Source organism: Parasteatoda tepidariorum, chromosome 3 (assembly GCF_982258835.1).
Source record: "Parasteatoda tepidariorum strain Cologne lab strain chromosome 3, Ptep-v5.0, whole genome shotgun sequence".
Classification (NCBI taxonomy): Eukaryota; Metazoa; Arthropoda; class Arachnida; order Araneae; family Theridiidae; genus Parasteatoda; species Parasteatoda tepidariorum.
The window spans coordinates 97,233,344-97,249,500 of record NC_141757.1 but is presented as its reverse complement, the minus strand read 5'-3'; the positions used below and the strand labels follow the sequence as shown (position 1 = coordinate 97,249,500).

General features: G+C 28.5%; 1 protein-coding gene across 1 annotated transcript in view; it reads right to left on the bottom strand.

Annotated features, from left to right (window-relative positions):
• The window catches only part of LOC122268305 (basic phospholipase A2 pseudexin A chain), a 35,405-nt gene extending 33,997 nt beyond the window's left edge, over positions 1–1,408 (bottom strand). Inside the window, exon 1 of the mRNA XM_071183414.2 lies at positions 1,269–1,408. The gene's annotated coding sequence lies outside the window, so the exon portion shown is untranslated. The remainder of the gene's footprint in view (positions 1–1,268) is intronic.
• Between the last annotated feature and the right edge of the window lie 14,749 nt (positions 1,409–16,157).

Here is a 16,157-nt window from a genome sequence, read left to right as displayed (position 1 = left end):
ATTTTTAGAATCTTTGTCAAAAATAAACTAAAAAAATATGCACATTAAAAAATTATTTAAGAGAGAGAAATAAACACATATGTTATCAAAATATGATTCATCAATAAGAAAAGCACTATTAAATAAAACCAGTTTGTCGATTAAGACTTATGTATGTTTTTTATACAGCAATAATTTGCGATTTGAGAAAAATCTGGTAATCAAGAAATAAGGCAGATCAAGACATTATTTTGGATACTAATTTTCCTGTAGATTTAATCTGTGAGTTGGGAAAAATTGCATAGCAGATATTTAAAAAAAATTTTTTTTTGAATTTCTCTATCTTAAACTGTACACTATTTGCAGCTTCTCCCTTTTAACGCTTAATATTAGCATCTTAGGACACGCAGACACTTTAAAAAATACATCATAATAGGCTCGCCTAAATTATATTTTTCCGATAAAAGTTTAGCAAAGTTATTTTTTAAAATTATTATTGTTTAAATTTTATCAATGATTTCATTTACCTAGCATTATGTTAATAATGGAATCTTTTTTTTAATTTTCAAGGCTGATTTTAAAGAAATTTGATGCTAAATCCATGAAGAAGACTATTATTATTATTTTCTTTTTCGTTCGCATGATTATTCGCTCTAAAATCGTTTCGCATTCTCCATATATTTTAACGAATACAATCGCAAAAATACTTTTTTTCAGAAAATTTCAGAGAATTATATTTGTTTATTTATTATGATATTTTACTTTGCGTTATATTTAATTTTGATATAGTATGATTAGTTATTACACAACTGTTTTGTATTCTTTTAATATTTAAACTAAACTTTTTTCTTGAAATCTTAAAAAATTTTTATTTGTTTATTTATTTTGATGTTTTACACTGAGACACAAGATGTTAAGAAGTTTTTTTAATTTCAAATAAGACAAAAAGTTTCTAGGCAAAAACTACTAAAATTAATTATCTAGTTGATTTTACAAAATCTTGTATACATATAACTAACATTATACATTAATTGGCTAATAAAGCCCTTATTTCGCCACTAGCAAAATTAAATAGATGAGAAAAATAATCCTTATCTTTGCAAAATGGTTTTAAATTGTTTGTTTAAATTTATTTATTTAAATTTCATCACCTTTCAGATAAAGATAGATTTGTAAGAATAGACGGCAAGGGGAAAAAAACCTGTAAATCTAAACAAACACAATCTCAAAATTAAAAATAAAAGGAATTGAAAAAATATTTTCATTTCCTCCTAATAATTGCGAATTACCCTATTTTCTTCTTTTTTCTTTCAAATTGAAAGCAGCAACTTTCTTAAATATCACCAGGAAACAGTGAAAGTCAATCCTTTTTCGGAAGTACTTAATCTTTGACTTGGTGTCGAAACAGTTGAGTGGATATGGTGATGTAGAGTTGAGTTGAGTGGAAATGGTCCCTTTCCATATCACTCCGTCTGTCAAGCATGGAAACGGAGACCCATAGAAAATAGACATATGTAGCACGTATTTTTCCTCTGATCTGAATACAGCTACGATGACGGAAGGGACAGATGTTTAACTTGGTCTTGTTGACAAAGGGTGTTTCTACAAGTTGTCAGAACATTTACAAGAGGCAAAAATAATTCGAAAGAAAATCGTCTGCTGAAAATCAACTTTTGATGTTTTAATAAAAGAAGCGTAGGAATTAATTTAACCCGTGAATCGAGTAATCTTTAATTAACATTTCCAGGATGGACTATAACTGGAAGAAATGGTTTTAATGAGCAGTCCACTTTCACTTTTTTGATGGATTTGATGTATTATTGACATATGTCGGCCATTGTGGTTATTTTAGATGAATTATTTTATTCAGGCGTGTTTTTGAATTTACTAGATTTCTTAATTGAATGGAAGTTCTAAGTGTAGGGAATTGCTTTTAATTTGAACTTTTTTCCGAGAATAAAACTGAAAGAATCTAGCTAACGTTATTCAGCATCGATATATTATTATGTTCTGAATACATGAAGATAATAATATTCTAAAATTATCTCAACTTGACGTTTTCATTAAAAAAAAATAATTAAAAAAAAAAGAATTGGCATATTATGTGCACGTGTTTGTATTTATTAATCAAATTATACGGAAACAGGATAAAAACCTTTTTTGTTTTTGTAATTTAAGATTTTGTGTGTTGAGCACTAAATTTTAAGAGTAAAATTTAGAAATGCAATTGTATAGTTAAGTAAGAACAGAAAATATAATTTGTTTTCATAGCGTCTTATTTAACAAGATAGGAGGTTTTACACTTATTTATTCCTACTTTAAGTATTTTTTTTAATTCAAAAGTTTTTTACTTTTTCTAAACAATGTTGCTTTTTACGTAATTTTCCATGACAAAATTTACATAGATTATTTAAATTAATTAATTCTTAATGTAGTCATTTTTGCATAAAATAACATTTCCAAAGGCTATATATATGATAGAGGATATTAAACAACTGATGCACATAGATGCTATATCGTAAATAAAATACATAGATGTATGCAAATCTGCTTAAAAACTCTCCAAATTAAAACCCTGAGATTAAACTGAAAACCAGGAAGAGTAAACATTATTAAAATTCAATAAAAATATCACAATGTCGCTAGGGAAAAAAATTACTTCTTTTAATTTTTTTTCAAAAAAGAAATAAATTAGTAACTAAATAATTGAGATTGATTCATCTCATTTATGAGTTGATAATTTTATTAAGGTTTCATAAAGGTTATGTTTAAAAATTTTCAAATTAAATATAGCAAACGATTCAATCATGAATGAATCTGAATACGATACAGAAAGATTTCATTTTGAAACGAAATAATAATAGTATTTTTGAATGACACTATGTTTGAATCTAAAAATATGAAGATATTATTTTCGTTTAAAGAAAAATAATTTCATTGCATTAATTATTATCGACCTTGCGAACGTAAACTATGGGTAAAGAGTAAGAATATGGTAAGGTAAGGCAAAGTAAGAATTTGTATAAATGTAACCATGAATAATGACTGGCAAAATAATACTTAATTTTCAAAATGTACTCGAAATAAAATTTTAACAAATGAAAATATCATATCTTTAATATGAAATTGCGCACAATATTCTAAAACGTTTCAGAACAGTTTTTTTTAAATTTGTTGATACAAATACTGATATCAAAGTAGAACAAACTCGCGGCTATAACAAATCTTTTAATTTTTTTTATTTTGTTATTTGCTCAACTTTAAAAAGTTGAATAAATTGGAAGTATTATAAATTTTAATCATCACTAACAATACAAGTAATAAAAAAAAAATTAAAATTAAACAATTCTCTTCGCATTTATTTTTTTTTTACTATATTTTTTTTAATTATAGATGGCTTCCTATACATGTACTCTCTCTAATTACTTATAACAAATTAGTCTAATAAAACACACGTTTTTCATAATTACTTCCTTTTATTCGTGGGATGACCCCAGAGCAATATATTTGCGTCAGAACAATGTTCGAATATTTCATCTATGCTCCGATGATTAATTCCTTTGTACCAACAACAACTAATCGGTTGCTATTGATTAATTTGTTCTATTGGAGGTGGTCCAAAAACACTGATTGGTTTACGTGGTTCCTTATAACAACAACTTCATTCTTTTGAGTTTATGTGTGCGGTAAATTCCACAGAAGCACTTCCCCCTTCAGTGTCACAGGCATGGATTCATGACCCACGATAAGGAAACTATGTAATTACATGGTGAATTAGTTGCATAAGCAAATTTCGAATATCCAATCAATAATTCTTACATTCCCATTCAATCATCTAGGTGACTGTTTCTTAATTACATTTTGATACCGAGTAACATTAAAATGTAACGGATATGGGTAGATTGGAAAATTGTTTCAATCTTAAATGTTTTAGATTGTTGTTTTACTCTACAGAGTGGTATATAATTTTGGATATCATATTAAAATAATTGATTTATGCACCACAGTTTGTATTTATAGCTTAAAAGAATGAAATATGAATAGCAAGTAGGAAACTCTTTAATGAAAAAAAAATGAATGATTATTATCTATATGTTATGCTGTTATAATTCAATTATGAGGGCTGAAAAATATTTTAAATCCTGCTGGCTGCAAATACTACTCAACATAATAAATTTTTTTACAGCCATCAGATTTTGTAAGACTTTTTTGAAAAAACTTATAAAAAATTACACAAACAATACGTTACTATTAAATATTTGCTAAGAAAAGTCGAACACAAGTTATTTAGATTTAAAAAAATATTATCTTTCATGTATTCGCATATAATTTAGTATTCTTAGTATACCCATTAACTTCTTTTAAGTGAAAAATTGAGCAAATTGAAAAGTTTGATTTTATAATTTGACATTTTTTTTCATTGGTAATTAATAAAAAGTTTTTCAAGCATTTTATAATATGTAAATATGTATTTTAAATGAGGCTCATAGCATTTAATTAATATCATAATATTTAATTAACACATTAATGTGGAATATTTGAATGGACGAAATGAGCGTCTGTTATTTTTCCCGAGGTCTATTTCGCTGATGTTCTAAAATTGTTTTTCTTTTTCTTTTTTCAAATCCACTATTAAACATTTTCTAAATGAATATGTCTTATTTTGACTTATTGTGAAGTTCAGTCTTTACTTAAGATGTATAACAGTTAATTTAACTGGATTCGGAAAAATCAGGTAGATCCTGAATCTGGATTAAAAGACTTCAGACAGCCACCTTCAATGAAGTGTACTATTTTAGAATAAAATACATGATTCAAAAATAACAGTTAACAGTACATCAAGCTATTTTTCAGCTATACGCATTACGCTTTTAACACATTTTGTGATATTTTTTCACATCATCTTCAATTATCAAAACTTTGACGAAAATACAGCCCGATTCATAAATCTTCACAGATCGCAATGTGGTGAAGTTTAAAAACTCTTACTTCCGTATACATTACCCAAATACTAAGTAGTGATGGTACCCATATTGTTATTTACAATTATAAACGATTTTCCTAATTGTAGGAAATTCAAAAGGTATAATAACGATAGAGAAAGAAAATTTCCAAAGTTATTGCCAAGCAGCTAATAATAAAATATAAAATTTTGCCATATATTTACATATGCATTACCAAAAGTTAATTAAGATCTGCTTTCTGTTTTTTACATCGGACATTCTATTGCTGTACTGACAAAACACCATTTTGTTATGTCTGCCATACATACGCAGCAGGCTACCTTATGGTTATTCATTCTTCCTCACTTTCAGCAATATCTTTAACACGTTAGTTAGTTTTTTGACTTTTACTGACAGACAGTTCAGTCGGAGATATGTGGGATTTTTTTTTTTTTTTTTAAGTGGGTCGGAACAATATTAAAAGAAAAGAAGGTTCTACGCTCTAAGCAGAAACCACTTTTTTTTTAATAGAATAAAAAAAAAGAAAAAATTATGTGCTATACTAAAGTTCGGTATTTCTAGATTAAGGATTCAAACATTTAAGGTAATGCTTCAAGAAGTTTCAAAATTCGGTTATATTTTTGATTCTAAAACAATAGTAGTTCTAAAAAGTTCAAACAGAAATTTCTTTACACATTTCTCTTACGCCGTTACAGAAGGAAACGTAAAGCCATTATTGCACTATCTTGCGACCAATCACAAAATTTATATGCTCGGGTTTTTATGGCGGATATTCTGTAATTGCGAGAAACCGAGGAAGAAAATAAAACTTTAGTGATCTTTTTATTTTAAGGAAAGAAAGTGAAACTAACATGTAAACAAGAGATATAAATTTTTAAACAATAAGAACTATAATTCTCTACTCGGTAATCACCAGTTCCTCCTAATTTATGATATTTCTTATAAAATTTTCTGATATTGTTTGTTCAGTTCTGACTTTTAAGGGTTTTTTTCTTCTATTGGCTGGCACTGCACTTTTTAAGTTATGTAATGAATTGTTATTTTCCCCATTTGGCTGCAGCCAATTTTAGTGTTTTACGAAGAACAAAACGCTTCAACATTTTTATGAATTATCTTATTAATAAATATTTCATGCTAGAGTACCTTTTAAAAAGTTTCTTCTTGGTAGTGAACCAGATGGTATGGTTTGAAACCGAATAAAATCGCGTAGTTAACTTATGGGGCTAGTTAGAAAGAGCAAATTAAGTACAGTCGCATTCGTTTATTAACGGTCAAACTAGCAGCAATATTTACTCGTTACGGGTTTGTGAGAAAAAAATCATGTAAGGGTGATTCTTTTTAAACATGACAATTCGGACCAAAAAATTTCTTCAAATTTAAAGTCTTCAAAATAATATAAAAATTGTTTTGTGCACTTCTTTAGTTACACTTAATTAATATCTTACAGACAGCAGTGTAGTTTATTGACATTTGCTCCAGAAAAAAATAAAATAAAATAGAAATTTACCAAATCTTGAATACCAGAAAAATGACCTGTTAGCTTAGAAGTTTAAAAAACAGTCATTTTAAGTTAATAGTAAGTAACTCAATCTAAGCCTTTATGTTATATGGACCATAAATTGCTTAAATTAATTCTTTTTATCCACTGTAGAAGGAATTAAAAAAAATTTTGTTGCTGATATGTACAGAATAAAATTACGTATAATAATCAATCATTAAATAAATAAATAACTTTGATTACATCCAAACATATTACAATCATACATAAACTTGATATTAGGTTAATATTTGCTTTCCCTCCTTACAGTATTAGCAGTTAAAAAAAATTCTGGTAACACTTCAATGTCCTGGCATTCATAAACCAGGAAAATGACAGCAAGGATAATGACAAATTCGCCATTTTTTAGCATATAACTTTACTTTAATTTAATATTTTGGCCTAAAGACGTCATTATTCTGCAGAAAAAAACAGGATTTCTTAAAATAACTCAGATAAATCTATGTAGTTTATGTTATTAATGATTTCAAGAAGCCAGGAAAATGACAACACAAAAACCTACTCACCTTGAAAAAATTTTTAAAATAGATTTTGAACCAGTAAATTGGTTCTTTATTCATGCAACAAGACATGTTTATATAGAAGGGTATCTAATCAATCTATTAACATAAGATATTGATTGCTGGCTCTACCTATTATGGTTATAAACCACTAAATAAAAATAGTCAAGAAAATGACAGATTTTCTTGGGACAAAAAAATTATTGGCAGAAAAAATTATTTTAAACGAAGTTTTTGTAAATAATTTCCTCTGCGTATATTCTAGAAATGCTTACACCGGTTGAGAAAAAAAAATTAGATATTGAAAAATGAATGGGAAGTTTTGAAGCTTGTTATTATTGGAAACAATGTTTGGGACATGCCAGAAACATGAAATTTTGAAGTTCAATTAAATTTTTTAACTATACAAAACAGTCAATGCTAGTGCAAAAATCATTTCAAAATACTAACAGTAATGCAATTTATAATTTTTTTTTAAAAAAAAGTTCTTTTAGTATTTTAGAATTAGATCTTGGATCAAGGGACAGTTAATTGTCATATTTTGTGAGAAACACCCATAAATTAATGCATGCTTACTAAATTATAAATATATTTTACTAGATTTTTTTATTTTATTTCTGAACAGTACAAAAGAAGCTCGTTATTTTGCTTTGAACTGTCTTATTATCTCTTTGTTGTTTTATTTTTTCCTTGTATAAAATTCATTTCCCCCAAAAACATTATCATTTGCCCCCTTACTTAAAAAAAGTTTCTATTTTATTTTATAGCTGGTGTTTAACAGTTGACCCAATTCCGAAATACGACTATCAATGTTCAGCTTCATAGCCTTGTAATTTTGAAACCAGTCCAAAAGACGAGGGAACTCCTGGATCAAGCATTGGGGCAAACTAGCCTTCGTGGAGAACTTTTTAAAAAGGAATTAACCCACATTTGCGTTACTGGAGAGGTTGACCACAAAAATCTCACGCGGTTAGTCCGACGACAAGGTGATTCTATCCCAGGCTCCGTCTATAACTGGGGATATTTTACGTCAGCACTGTTGTCGCAGCAGTATGCTTTTGGCACTGTTGCTAGGAGTAGAATTCTTATCAACCAGTCATAGCTGGGATTCGAACCTGGGGCACCTAATGGGGAGATGAAAGAACCACTGTGATTCTTAAAAATATTTTTTTTATTACCGTCGTTGAACAGCCGACCCAATTTTGGGTTTACGACTATTAATAATAACTTGCTTAACCCCACCCCACCCCCGTAAGGGGGCATCCGGGGACATTTTACGACTATTAATGTTCAACTCCGTAGCCTTGTAATTTTGAACCCAATCCAGAAGACAAGGGAACTCCTGGATCGAGTAATGAGAGAAATTTGCCTTCGTGGAGGACTTTTTGATGGAGCCATCCCGCATTTGCGTTACATGGAGAGGAAGACAACGAGAACCTCCTACCGTTAGCCTGACGGTAAGGGGACTCTAAGCCATGATCTGTTTACGACTGAGGATATTTCAGGTCAGCACTGTGGTCGGTGCTAGCCGGATTCGGAATTCGTATCGACTGGGATTCGAACCCGGTTCGCCTCATTGGAAGGCGAACGCTCTATCTCCTGAGCCATCGCGGCTCTCTTAAAAGGTTTGAAGTTTTTCTGCTCTCTCAAAAGCCATTGAGTACATTGTGGTTCATCTTGAAATTCTTCCCATCCTTTATAATCATCATCACTTTTATTTATTTATTTCATATGCTTCAGCTTGAATTTCAGCTGCAATACCTTTAAGAGTAGACAACACGGAAGTGATAACATTGGCGTTAACAGATGCATAACTTTCAAAACACCAAACAACTCTTCTTCCTCGGTGATTTCCTCCTCTTGAGAAATGTTTCTCCAAAACAGGGGTTCGATTGTTAAAAGCGAGTTATTTTCCGACGGATTCAATATTGTAATCAATACTAAGTATTTCTTCTTTTTTCTCTCGTTAAATTCGGATTATATCAGCAATTTGACTGTATGAATCTATAATAAATAGTAGGGAACCGATTATCCGGAATGATCGGGACCATCGCTATTCCGGATAACTGATTTTTCCGGTTTTCTGAATCGCTACAAAAAGCCGTTTTTTTTATTGTTAAACCCAACTAAAAAAAAAAAAAAGTATTTGGAAATAATCTTAAAAAGAAGAAAAAACGAAGAAGTAATACACTAATGATTATTTATAAAATGATGGTAAGGTAAACATCTTTCAAAAAAGAAAGAAGAATCCTGAAATCTTATGAGGAAAAAAAAAAAATTTTTTTTTAAATGGTGGGAAAATTTATCGAACTTCGTTCCGGTTTTTTGGTTTTCCGGTTTTCTGATTTCCGGATAACGGGTTCTATACTGCACAATCGTTTGAGACCGATAAATTTAAAATGAAAGGAATATATTTACAAAAATATTATTTCTTCCCCATTAGAAAAAAGAGCTAAATTGCTTTACTTTATTTCAATTTCCTTTGCCGGAAAAAAAATTATTTCAAAATTTTTTAAAAACATTTTATTTACCCATTTTTAACAATTACTTTAGTGAGATGTTTTTCTTCTGCGTAAGTGATTAAATTTATTACATACTATCCTTTCAGTTTAGTAATACGTACAGTAGAAAAATTTCACCTTTAAATTACAACCAATTACCCGTAAATAGAGTTCCAGTCACTGACCATATGCCCGTAAAGTTGTAATGACCTTTAAATTACAGATCTACCGTAAATTTTTTCTCGCAAAATATCGAACCACAGACCGTTTAATTAATAAGTTAATAACAGGCCTTCACGTTTTTTAATATTTAGGCGATTTGTTTTTCATATCAAGTCGATCCGCAGAACGAGGTGAAGTAGTGTAATGATGCCATTTGTCAAGGACAAAAAAAGTTGCGTGTGAGTTGTACTTGGCCGCCAATGTGGAAAGAGTGTGAGAGAGAACTCTTTTGTGGGGGGGGGGGGCGATAGCACCCAGGACCCTTGTATCTGTATTCTGTAACCTAAACAAGCGGCTAGAGGGAGGACTATTATGTTGAAAACTTTGCCTGAATGGAAAAGTAAATTGAGAGAGGGAGAAAAATAACCCTGAGGATGGAGATAAATACTTTTGACTCCCGTTGCCAAAATTTATTCCCCATCCTTAGTACACGTGAAGCCACATGGCATAAACATGTACATACGATTCAGAAACAAAGCTCAACGTTATGGATCATAATTCAAATTTTATTTTTAATCTTTTATTATGTGATTTAATCACATTAATGAGCTAATTAGTGATTCTGAGAACACAAAACGAAATAAGGAGAAAAATAACAGCATTTTTTAAATATTTTTAAGTTAAAAAAAATATTTAAAAAAAAATAATTTAAAAATAAATAACATAAAATAAATAATATAAAAATAAATAATATGAAAAATAAACAATATAGAAGTAAACAATAAATTATTTGAATAGCTGATTTTAAGTATTTTCACTGTAATCAGAATCTAAGATGTCACACTTTTTTTTGACCCATTGCACACTCCCTTATCACAAATTTATCACGAGCTTGTAGAAAAGCTTTTATCACGAACTTGTAGGAAACTTAACAATTAAACTTAACTAGTATTTCTGGGTTCTCCTCTAATATTAGTGAATAGAATTACATACCTATCTGTACTTGATCTCTAAGGGTCAAAATTTTCTTTTTTTGATAATTTCAATTTTTCCAACCAACAATCCTTTCCCGATATTATGCCCACTTTTCATTTTCGATTACTTTCTGAATTCTTTAAAATCATTTGTATAATGGAATCGCCCAGTCCCTAGATGCTTGGAGTTGTGGGAGTTTAATTTCGGACTATGCCAACCTTCATCTATCAAAAGGTCATATTAATTGTCAAGGAATCATATTAATTGTGTCTTATATACTAGCGATTTGGTGTTTAATATTTATAGTGGTAGTTGCGCCACATTACTCCCCTTCCAGAATTTTATCTGTGATAGAATTCGATGAACGGATACCATTAATTGATTCATGCTGTTTATTTATTTATATAATTTTTTCTTCATTTTTTTTTGTTTATAGCATTTCGCTTATTATTGCTCTTTTTTTTCTACATTTTTATTTATTGGCCGGGAGACTTTTTTTTTATTTACTTTACCGGATTTTTTTTCCTTTGAGCAGTATATTTTTAAGCAAATCAACTGTTTTAATGTGAACCATCCATCAATGTTGGCTAGTTCATATCACGTCCGGGTCACCATTGAAGAAATTTAATTATCGACTATGTCAACTTTCATCTATCGATAGGTACCTCTAGATAGAATTAAGTTAACATGCATTATATACTAGTGATTTGGTGTTTAATGTTTATAGTGGTAGTTACACCAAAGAGTCTCTAGTGGTAGAAACCATGAAAAAGAGTTTGTTTTCCCGAATTAAGTTAGAAAGTTTTAGTAACCAGGCCATTTAAATTATAAGTTAACTGTAATCATTCTGCTGACGTTCGTTACAGTAACGAGTACTGTGCGTTTTTCTGAAAGAATGGATAAATAATAATACCGTTATAAATAAACGGCCGATTCTCCGAATTTTACGCCGAGTTCCAAGAGTGTAACATAAATAAACCCAAATAATTCTTGAATTTGATTTATGCTATTATCACTTTTCCTGCGAAAATATCTTACAATCTAAAAAAAAAAATGAATAAAACTCTTGATGACGTCAGATTTTTAATAATGCTTAATAATTCATTTTAATTATCGCTTAAAAAATCTAATGCTACTACGTTGTTATCGTACATTGAACTTATAATCCACTATGTTAAACAAAAATTCGGAAAGCTTAGGAAAATTAGAAGTAAATAGTTCGCTTAGTATTATTATAAAACAAACAGAAACGTAGCTAGACTTCTCAGAACTGTAGGCAAATCCTTTTAGGGTAACTTTAAAATATTCTTCTTTCGCAGTTTTTACAGGAAAATAAATTTCTTAGGACCCTAGATTTTTTTAAGTAGAATATAATCAGTGGTGGGCTGATCATGGTTTAGAGTCCCCTAGCCATCAGGCTAACAGTGTGAGGTTTCCGTGGTTTTCCTCTCCGTGTAACGCAAATGCGGGTTAGTTAAACCAAAAAGTCCTCCTTGGAAGCAAATTTCTCCCAATACTTGAACCAGAAATTCCCTTGTCTACTGGATTGGGCTTAGGTTACAAAGCTATGGGATTAAACATTAATAGTTGTAAACTCAAAATCGGGCCGGCTGTTTAACGACGGTTATAAAATAAAAATAAAAATATATTGTTGAGATTATAATTTTCTTCCTTTCGAATTTAATTCCTAAAAATGATGATCTTCACTTTTTTTCTAATTTGTTCTTCAAATTTTCCACTATCGTTTAATTTTATACGTTTCATAACATAACGATATTGGAGGCACTTAGTGACGAATTTTCAGTTTAAGGGCTCTGCTTAAACAGTCATCTGAATATGTTAAACAAATTCTATTTTTAAAATTTTAAATTATGTAATTTTGAGGAAGGGAAGTTTTATGGGTGTTAATTTTCATAACCACATTTGAAATATTGTTACAAATGAATTATAACAATACATGTTAAACTATATTACTGCATAAAAAATTTTACAATTTGCAACTTTTGCAATTTAAATTAAATTTGAAAAAAACTTATACGTGAATCAGATTTATTCAAAATTGAAATGAAATCTATCATTTGAGTATTGAAAAAAAAGGCTAAAAAATAAATCTAAAAATACTCTGAATGTTAAAATAATTTTAAATAATCTTTAAAGCATTTTTAAAAAAATGAATTTTTAAAAATTCATATTCAATAACTGCATTAAATTTTTATTTTGTTCTTAATTTGAATTTTGGGAAATCCGAAGAAGAATTTTCAGATCTTTACAATGTTATTTCAAAAGTGCTGTAATTTATTTCACACTAGTTAGTAGTAATATAATTTTGCTAATTGGAATTCATTAACATGACTAATATTTACAATAAATTTTAAAACTATAAAAGAACAACAAAAAGCACTTAGCCAATCTCATATTAAAATGCTTCGTCAATTTTTAAAACTATGATTTCGTTAAAAATAATTCAATTAATTTAAAAAAAAAATTTTTTTTAAAAATTCAATTGAGTTAAAATTTGAATTAAATTAGCGAAACCCTTGTGGAGACATCTGACTTTTTTTTTCTACTTCATTAATGTGATAAAACAAAAAAACAAAGTTTTCAAATTTACAATACTAAAAATAAAATTTAAAAAAAATCTATTTTGTTTTTTATTTTAAAAAAAAATCATTGGTGTATTCCTCCTAAATTTTTGTAGCCCTCGCCAAATTTCTCAATTTTCGCAATCCCTACAACGGCTTTGAATACAAATATTATAAAAAGAGTAAAATATTTTTTTAAAAAATAAATCAGTAATATTTAATTTGAATACTGTAATTAAATGAGGATTTTAATTTAAAAAATATTTCAATTGACATATAAAAAACCTCGAGATTTTGTAGGTTTAAAATATTACGCTAAGTAAGTTTGCAAACTTTTTTTTTTCTGTCATGTCATTAAAATGAGAAAGTGTATTCTGTAAACAGTTTCCAGCTGTTTCTAAATTTTTTTTTTAAGCGGATGTCCCTAAATTCAAAAATGTAATTTAGAACCTTCTCTTAAGTTCTTCGTATTGTGACATTTCCTATACACGAACAAGCAAGTATCTTTTTTCAGGGCTCATAACAGGGGAAAAAAATGCATAATTGTTGCTGGATCACGAAGTTTCTTCTTAACTTCGCTAATGGCTCATTTTTGCTAACGATACTGTAATTAAAAGAAAAACGATATATCGAGCTTTGAAAAATTGTACAATGACGACTTTTTAAGACACTAAGGAATCATATTCTTAATTGAATAAAGAGCTCGATCTTTCTAATTGTTCAAATAAATCTTTTGCAAATAGATTAATAATGCTACCTTGTTTGTTTTTTTTAAAAAATATGCAAATAATCGTTATTTTTTAAACAGATTCTATAATTTGCACGGGACCACTGTGAAGCTATATTTTTACTGCCTCCTAGTTACGTGTTTCAAGGAATCTCCGTAATTGATTATGATTTAAACAAAACAATAATGTATGCTCATGGAATTTATTTCTTTTAGTAGTAAGCGTAAATTACAATTATTATTATCTCTAACACGAATAGCAAATTAGTTTCTTTTTATTTTAGCTTTTCTTTCCAAAATAGGAGATATTACGATAGTTGATCTCATCTGTCACTTCCGCAACAAAATATTTATTTATTTATTTATTTTTAAAAGAAAGAAAAGGAACAAGCAAACAAAATGAACAGTAATATTTTTTTTTTTTTACTTCACAAGTAAAATTTATTATTGCATTTTGAATTTTCAAGAAATAATAAAACTTATACTTCAAAATTTAAACAGGAAACACATTGAAAGTGCTCAACAAATATAATGATTTTGCTTGCTCCGTTTATTTTACCAAATTTCCTAACTTTTGCAGATTTTATTTTTATAAAAATAATAAATAAATAAAAATAATAAAAATGAATAAAATAAATAAAAATAATAAATTAAAATAAAAAAGTGATAATAAAATAATACGCTAATTTCTTTTATATCTGTCTTACAAAGTTTATTTATCATGATTTTGAATACTTAAAAATAGTTCAAATAAAATTATTAATGTCTTAACAATATTCATTAAAAATATTAAGTATTTTCACAGTTAAAATAGTTCCTACTTGCAAATGTGAGATCAATCTTTATATCATTACTACTAAGAAAAATCTTCAACAGAAATTGTAAGAAACGGCAACTTTGCAATAGTGTTGTTAAGATGATTGTTTTCGATATTTTACTTCAGCTTCTCGCTTTTCGATGAAAGTAAGATAAACCGAAATGTAAAAACAATTCCTCAAGCTTATTTAGATATTTAAAAAACAAATGTTTTTTTAATGATTACTGGTAAAGTCATAACAGTTTTGAAAAAGCTAATGCTAATGTGTTTCGAGATGTATTGAAATTTTAAATGCCCCAGAAACCTTTTACGTAAATTTAGACTTTTTTTTATTATATGTTATTTATTTGTTTTTTAACAATTAAATCAGTTTTTCAAGACGTTATGGGAGTCAGATATTCCATCCCATATACTGAATCTATTCTCAAAATTTCTTTTGTTTTTATTTTATTTTGTTTTGTTAATCTTCTTTTGGCACTTCTTTCAACTGTTTATCCATTTATTTCTTTAAACTTCCATTTGTTGATATTTATTGAGTCTTAAAATCCTCTCTTTCGACAAAAACATCTTAATTTAAGAAAAATTCGTGTGCTAAAAGTATTAGGGAGCAACAAAGGATTGACGTTCTAGAATGTTAGCTCAGTAATTTTTCAGAAAAACTACACTGAGAAAAAAAAGCATGCTCAAAACTACCAGAATATGATCAAGCTTACCGTGTTTTTGGCTATAGGAACACCAAAAACGTCGATAATTTTTACCGAAGCGCTTCGGTAATAACTTTGGTAAAATTAGCAGTAAAATATGGTTTTACAATTTGTGATAAAACTTGGTAATACTATCATGAGCATAGCATTAAAACCGTTTATTCGGTTAAATTTACTTTTCAATTTCGATTTTTTTTTCTTCTAAATGTGCGGTAATAAGAACTATAATTTTAAAAACCAGAATTTTTGGTTAACTGTAACCATATGAATGGAAAAATTAATAAATGAATGGTTTGAATACCGTATATTTTGGTTTTATTATCTAAAAATATGCTGTAATTTTTTTTTTCTTCTCCTTTCTAACGGGAAATGTCATTAACATACAGTGCGGTAATTTTAACAAAATTTATTTTCTCCGTGTACATAAAATTTGCCATTTTAAATTTAGTTGTGATAGAGCAGTGGTTTCCAACTGCCTGCCCGGGGGCCGCTTCCGGCCAGCGAAGCCTTTTTTTGTGGCCCGCGATCTAAAATATATTAGTTGTCATTTTTTTGCTGACAATTTTCGTAAAAAATCTCTATGAGTTTAAAATACTTTTCTCGTTAATAAAAACCAAATTTCTTCGTTTCTGTGAAATTTATCATACCAACGGTGAAAAAAAAATTATTTCTCAGGTTTTGCATCCAA